The sequence below is a fragment of the Thalassophryne amazonica genome, chromosome 12 (assembly GCF_902500255.1).
Source record: "Thalassophryne amazonica chromosome 12, fThaAma1.1, whole genome shotgun sequence".
NCBI lineage: Eukaryota > Metazoa > Chordata > Actinopteri > Batrachoidiformes > Batrachoididae > Thalassophryne > Thalassophryne amazonica.
The window spans coordinates 43639012-43647187 of NC_047114.1; positions in this window are offsets into that span (position 1 = coordinate 43639012).

Genomic DNA, 8176 nt, shown 5'->3' on the forward strand with positions numbered 1-8176 from the left:
TGTGACTAAAAAGATGAATCCAGGTTTTGAGTATATTTCTTATTGTTACATGGGAAACAAGGTACCAGTAGATTCAGTAGATTCTCACAAATTCAACAAGACCAAGCATTCATGATATGCACACTCTTAAGGCTATGAAATTGGGCTATTAGTAAAAAAAAAAGTAGAAAAGGGGGTGTTCACAATAATAGTAGTGTGGCATTCAGTCAGTGAGTTTGCCAATTTTGTTGAACAAACAGGTGTGAATCAGGTGTCCCCTATTTAAGGATGAAGCCAGCACCTGTTGAACATGCTTTTCTCTTTGAAAGCCTGAGGAAAATGGGACGTTCAAGACATTGTTCAGAAGAACAGTGTTCCAAACCAACAAAATTAATGCCTCGCAGATGTGAAAAAATCATGAAAAACTGTGGTTATACAACTAAATACTAGTTTAGTGATTCACAGGATTGCTAAAAAAGCAGTTTGAACATAATAGTTTTAAGTTTGTAGCTTCAACAGCAGATGCTGCTATTATTGTGAACACCCCCTTTTCTACTTTTATTTATTAAGAGCCCAATTTCATAGCCTTAAGAGTGTGCATGTCATGAATGCTTGGTCTTGTTGGATTTGTGAGAATCTACTGAATCTACTGGTACCTTGTTTCCCATGTAATAAGAAATATACTCAAAACCTGGATTAATCTTTTTAGTCACACAGCAATACTATTATTCTGAACACTACTGTAACTATGCAACACGTCCACCTTGAACAGACTTCACAATAGTCTGATGATTGACGTCATCAGAATTTACATTCTTTTTCCTTTATTCTAATAATTGGTTCACATGTCGTTTGAAGCAATTTCCATTTACCGACACCAAGTACTTAGCAGGACCCAAAACCTGGGTAATTTCCCCTTCAAGCATTTCTTTCTTACCCTGTTGTTTTGAACTCAGACTGCTTGTCCCACAGAGAAAGTCCTGAGTCTACTGTTTAATTGCACTGTTTTTGCACATGTTGATCCTGGATAGTTTGAGAGAAAAAAGGTTTTTAGCAATGACAACCTGGTGCACACCTATCTTTTCAAAAAGAGTTCTGCTGATGTCTTCCCAAGTGCTCTGCTTATGGCTAAGGACCTTTTAAAATTTTGCACCAGCCTTTCTGCCAAACCATTTGAGGCTGGACGGTAGGATGGAGTTTTGATATGCTTCACAGCATTCAACTTCAGAAATGTCTCAAATTCACTTGCAATGAATTGAGGTCTGTTATCAGTTACCACTTCTTTAGGCAACCAATAAGCACGTTTCTCAAAAAACTTTGATTGTTTTGCACGTGATAGTAGTCTGCATCTGTATGATTTCAGGCCATCGGGCAAATGCATCCATCACTACAACAAACATTTGTCAGGGTTTCCCCAGATCCTGGCTTTCATTCTCTTTTAACAAGTTGTCATGTGTTAGTTTTTCCACCAGATGGTGCCCTCTGTTATTTCCCACACCTGGAGCAGATGAGTGATTGATGAATCATAGACTATTTAAACCCCGACTTTCTGATCAGTAGTTGCCAGATACTTGCTTTGCAGTTTGCATTGCATGTTCCTTGAGATTGCAGATTCCATGCTCCTTGTTCTAGCCTCGCCAGATTCTTCATGATTCAGGACCCAGACCATTTCCAGGAGAACCAAGCCTGATTGCCTCTCTGTGACCTTGACCGCATCTTCCTGTCACTCCCATGCACTTAAGACATCAGAGCTTCCCGCAGCTAAACCTCAGGTAACCTGGCCAACTCTCTAATTCCCGTATTAGAGCAAACTGTCTTTACTGGTGTTCCAGATTATTCCTGCATGGCTTCCTCGCTGCCCTGGTCCCTGGTTCTGGCTATCTGAACAGCAACATCACTTTGGAATTCCTCGGCTCAGAGCGCGCCTCTGCTACATGCCAATTAAGTTCCTTCTCGTTTCAGTGGGATCCCGTTCTCACTTGTTCCTGTCTGTGATTGTGCTATGATAAAGAACTGTTACAAGAACTCTTCCTAAGAACTGCATGAACTCTGATATCAAACTTTATTGAGCTCAGCTGTCTAAGTCTGCTTAACTGGAACTGCATCACAACATGCAGCACTTGACCTCTGACCTGTGGATACAAATTAGGAACTGTGGGTACAATTTATGAACTGTGAACTATTCCTGAACAGTAAACCTTATTTTGTAAGAAGAGAACATTATTTCCATGCCTCTGAAGAATCCTGTGTTAAGCCTTTTGTGAACAGTGACTGTTTGGTGGCTTCAGTGTTACGAGTGCATTCACTCACCATCTGTATCTTCATTCCCCTAGTTCCTGGTCTTGGAGGCGAGCGTTCCACCTGGTCCTGGTCCCTGAAACACTTTCCTCAATTTATCTTCAAGACTGGCTCGGGATAGTACGGCTCCCTATTTTCACCGCCATCTCTCCATTCTGCAGGCATTCCCAGCACAGAATTATTTATTTTATTGTTGACAATAAATATATTTTCCTTTGTAATCCTTCCCATATCCTGCTCCCTAGCATTTGGGTCCATTGCCTGAAATGGTCTGGTTCCGTCCGGACCTCTAACCATAACAGAAGTATCTAGCCAAAAAGATGGACTCAGTGGGAGACCCCATCCAGCAGGCACTCATTCACCAAGGACAATTTCTATGAAAGATCCACCAGTCAACGGAAGCCATAGGAAGGCAGGTCCAGACCCTCTCAGCTCAGGTCACACACTCAGACAGCCTTATTTCTCAGCTTGCTGCTCAGGTCACACAAGCAGACACACACATCACTCAGCTCACACAGCTAGTCGCACATCTCACAGATTCCTCCGCCAACTCTGTTTCTAAATCTTCCTCTGCGCTGTGAATAGTTCCTTCATCCTCGAGTGTAGCCTCGGCTCCCGAACCATTCATTTGTCATTTGGAACCATTCGCGGGCTGTGTTGAAACCTGTGCTGCTTTTCTGATGCAGCGTCTGCTAGTGTTTTCCCGGCGACCCACGAAGTATGCCTCCGACAGCAGCCGAGTCGCTTACGTGACGAATCTGCTGCGCGGTGACACACGGGCTTGGGCCACTGCTCTGTGGAGCAGCAAATCTCCAGTTTTTAAAACTTATTCTGAATTCTCTCGCAAGCTCCGTCTTGTCTTGGACCACCCCACCAAAGCTTACACGCGGCTCAGCATCTGCTGTCTCTCCATCAGGAGCGTCAGAGTGCGGCTGAGTTTTCAGTCGATTTCCGCATCCTCGCTGCAGAGGTGGGCTGGGACTTGGCAGCTCTTCTGAGTATTTTCCTTAGGGGGCTCTCTGATCCTCTTAAGCAGTGGTCTCCAAACTATTCCAGAAAGGCCCGAGAGGGTGTAGGTTTTCTTTGCAGCCACTGACTTCAGCAGGTGATTTCACTGATTAACATCCCTTTGAACAGATGGGATGAGTTCATCAGTGAAATCACCTGCTGGAGTCAGTGGCTGCAAAGAAAACCTGCACCCTCTTGGCCCTTTCTGGAATAGTTTGGAGACCACTGCTCCTAAGGATGAACTAGCTGTCCAAGGTGTTCCTGAGGACCTTGACAAATTAATATCTCTGGTAATCCGTCCGTTCCATGTCCGTTCCACTCGGACTCTGCCCGTACTCGCCCAGGGCCATCTGCCCCACGCTCTGCTGAGCTTCTCCACTCCGGTTCGCCAGCTCCCCCATTGATGAGTCTATGGAGCTTGGCAGGGTGAAATTGACCCCAGATCAGTGAGCTCGGAGAACTAAGGGCCATGTCCACATTCAATGCCCAGTTTGACCAAAAGGGAAGGCTCACCCATAGATGCCGGGGTACGGGTGAGTCAAGCAAAATTCACGGGTGGGTCATCTGGTCACACCCAACTCCCGGCGACGATCCTATTTGAGACCTCGTCAATCTCTTCCTGCTGGTGGACACCGGGACTGAGGGTAACTAGCCCACATTCCTACACTTCCTCTATCCGAACCTCTCTCTGTCTCATCTCTAGACGGAACTCCGCTTCCGTCTATCATGCATCAGACCGAATCGGTCACACTAATCGTATTAGGCAACCATCATGAGACAATCCACTTCTCTGTTATTCCCTCCACCTCACCTGTGGTTCTGGGACACCCTTGGGTAGTTGAGCACAATCCCCGGATTGATTGACCGTCCGATGCAATAATTCAGTGGAGCGAAGTGTGCTACAGCAGGTGTCTACGCTCCTTGGTTCTGCCCAGTGTATCTGCCAGTGAGGTGGTCAGTTCTCCGCCTGATCTTTCTTTGGTTCCACCTAAGTACCACGACTTAGCTCAGGTCTTCAGTAAAGATCGGGCACTCTTGCTCCCTCCACACCGACCTATATCTGGGACTCACTGGCAGATACCTTGTCGTCACCCGCAGGCGCCGGCTTCTTTTTGTGGGGAAAAAAGATTTCACGTTGCGCCCCTGCATTGATTTCCAGGGACTGAATAAAATCATGGTCCATAATCGCTACCGGCTTCCCCTTCTGGATTCAGTGTTCAGTTCTTTGCATGGGGCCACCAAATTCACCAAATTGGATTTCCGGAATGTTTACCACCTGGTCCGAGTGCCTGAGGGGGATGAGTGGAAAACGGCTTTCAACACACCTATCGGCCACTTTGAGTACCTCGTTATGCCTCTGACCAATGCTCCAGCCACATTTCAGGCCCTAGTCAATGATGTACTTTGGGATTTCCTAAACCGGTTTGTGTTCCTCTACCTAGATGACATTTTGATTTTCTCTCCTGATTCCAAGTTGCATGTCCGCCATGTACGTCTTGTCCTCCAGTGACTCCTCGAAAACTACATTTTCGTAAAGGCTGAAAAATGTGAATTCAATCTGGAAACCGTTTCCTTCCTCGGATTCATTTCATCGGGTTCATTCATCTCACCAAACTGCATTGAGCCAGACCCAGCCAAGGTAACTGCTGTCACTGAATGGCCTGTTCCATCAACCCGCAAGCAGCTGCAGCAATTCTTGGGGTTTGCAAACTTTTATTGACGGCTTATCCGCGGGTACAGCCAGGTCGCAGCTCCGCTCACCATGCTAACCTCCTCAAAAATCTCCTCTCACTGGTCATCTGCAGCAAACAAACACCGCTTCTCCACAGCACCTATTCTCACTCAACCTGACCCTGAGAAATAATTCTTCATTGAAGTAGATGCCTCAGAGTTAGGGGTAGGTGCAGTGTTATCTCAGAGGACTGTGGAGGACAACCGGATGCATCCGTGTGCCTTTTTCTCCCAGCACTTAACACCAGCTGAGAGACATTATGACGTGGGCAACTGGGAATTGTTAGCTGTTAAAGAAGCCCTGTCAGAATTGAGACATGGCTGGAGGGAGCTGCAGTCCCATTTATTGTGTGGACAGATCATAAGAACCTAGAATACATCAGAACAGCTAAATGCTTGAATCCCCGACAGGCCAGGTGGGCTCTTTTCTTTGCCCGGTTTAAGTTCACCATTACCTTTCGCCCAAAAAACATGGCAAACCAGATGCCTTGTCCTGGATTTACCTGCACACTACCTCCACAACAACTGAAGCCAGAGTTCCATCATTCTGTAATCCATACAATCCTAAACATAGGAGGTGGACAAAGTTGTCCAGGAAGCTCTGACTCACCACCCTGATCCCGGTGGGGGACCTCCTGGACATACCTTAATGTCCCCTGAGGCACGCTCAGCTGTAATTCAGTTTTTTCACACCTCCAAGTTGGCATGCCACCCGGGAATTCACAAAACCTTAGACCTGATCCGCCGCCACTATCGGTGGCCAACCTGCGAAGCCAATATCCGTAGCTTTGTTGTAGCCTGTACAGTCTGTGCCCATAGGAGTACTCCTCATTTGCCCCCCACCGGCCTGCTCCAACCACTTCTGCTCCCAGGCCACCCTTGGTCCCACACTGGGCTAGACTTTATCACTGGACTCCTGCCCTCCCAAGGGAAGACCACGGTCCTCACGACTGTGGACCGATTTTCAAAGGCTACTCATTTCATCCCCCAGGAGACTGCTGACCTCCTGGTTCACCACATCCTCCAGCTGCATGACCCAGGATATAGTGTTCAACCGAGGTCTTCAGTTCACCAAGCAGATCTGGAAGTGCTTCTGTGATGCCCTGGGGACCTTGGTCAGCCTCTCCTCTGGTTTCCACCTGGAAACTAATGGACAGACTGAAAGAACCAACCAAGACCTAGAGACTGTCCTCCAGTGCATGTCTGCTGACCACCCTTCCGACTGGAGCTCTTACCTTCCCTGGGTTAAATATGCCCATAACAGCCAGGTTTCAGCTGCCACAGGCTTATCACCTTTTGAAGCCTCGATCGGTTATTAACCCCCGCTCTTCCAGAGAATGAAGAGGAGCTTTCTGTTCCCTCAGTTCAAGACCATGTTCAACAATGTCGTCAGGTATGGAAATGAGCTCAGTCAGCACTCAAGGACACTCAGGTTTGGACTCGCTGCCATGCAGACCGGAGGAGAACCCCGGCCCCTGACTTCCAGCCCGGGCAGGAGGTGTGGTTATCATCTCATGACATCCCCTTACAGTCCGAATCCTCCAAACTGGCTCCTAGGTACATCGGTCCATTCATCATAGACAAAGTAGTCAATCCCACTGCCATGCGACTCCATCTGCCTCTGCCCCTAAGGATTCACCCGGTGTTCCGCATTTCACGACTCAAGCCTGTCCATTCCAGTGACCTCTGTCATCCCGGACCTGCTCCTCCTCTTGCCCAGATCATTGATGGCCGTCCCACCTGGTCTGTCACCAAGATCCTGGACACTAACGCAGGGGTTGGGGCTACCAATATCTGTTTGACTGAGAGGTTTATGGACCAGAGGAGCACTCCTGGGTGAAGAGGAACCCTGATCCTGGACCCTTCTCTCCTGAGAGACTTGTATACGTGTCACCCGGATGAGAAGGTGCCAGGGGGCACCCATTGGGGGTGGGGGGGGTAACGTCAGGGTTTCCCCCAGATCCTGATTTTAATTCTGTCTTTTAACCAGTGGTCATGTGTAACTTTTTCCACCAGATGGCGCCCTCTGTTATCTGTTATTTCCCACACCTGGAGCAGTTGAGTGACTGATGAATGATAGACTATTTAAACCCTGACTTTCTGATCATTAGTTGCCAGATACTTGTGTTGCAGTTTGCATTGCATGTTCCTTGAGATTGCAGATTCCATGCTCCTTGATCTAGCCATGCTAGGTTCTTCACAAATCAGGACCCAGACCATTTCAAGGAGAACCAAGCCTGATTGCCTTTCTGTGACTCTTCCTACCACTCCCATGTGCTTAAGATGTCGGTGCTTCCCACAGCTAAGCCTCAGGTAACCTGGCCAACTCTCTAATTCCCGTATTAGAGCGAGCTGTCTTTCCTGGTGTTCCAGATGATTCCTGCATGGCTCTCACGCTGTCCTGGTCCCTGGTTCTGGCTACCTGTACAGCAATGTCACTTTGGAACTCCTCAAGTCTCTGCTCAGAGCACGGCTCTGCTACACGCCAGTTAAGTTCCATCTCATCTCAGTGGGCTCTGTTCTCACTTGTTCCTGTCTGTGACTGTGCTATGATCAAGAACTGTTCCAAGAACTCTTCCTAAGAACTGCATGAACTCTGATATTAAACTGTACTGAGCCCAGCTGTCTAAGTCCTGCTTAATTGGAACTGCGTCACAACACGCAGCACTCGACCTCTGACCTCTGGATACAAATTAGGAACTGTGGATACAATTTATGAACTGTGAACTATTCCTGAACAGTAAAACTTAACTGTTTTGAACTCTCGTCCAGTTCCACTTGTTGATAAGCTTGTAACAAATCTAGTTTTGTGAATCTGTCACCTACTGCCAACTTTGTGAACAAGTATTGTGGTTTTGGAATGGGGTACTCATCTACCTCCAACCAAGGGTTTATGGAAGTTTTGTAATCTCCGCATATCCTGACAGAATTATCCATTTTTGGTATGTTTGCAGTGGGTGCAGCCCACTCACTATAGCTAACAGGTGTAATAACCCTTTCAGTTTCCATCTTACTTAACTGAGCTTCTACTGCATCTTTTAGTGCATAGGGAACAGGGAGAGGTTTACAGAACTTGGGAATGGCCCCGGTGCAACATGCAGTTTTGCTTTTATGTCTTTCACCTTACCCAGACTAGGTTTTAACATCTCTGGATATCTCC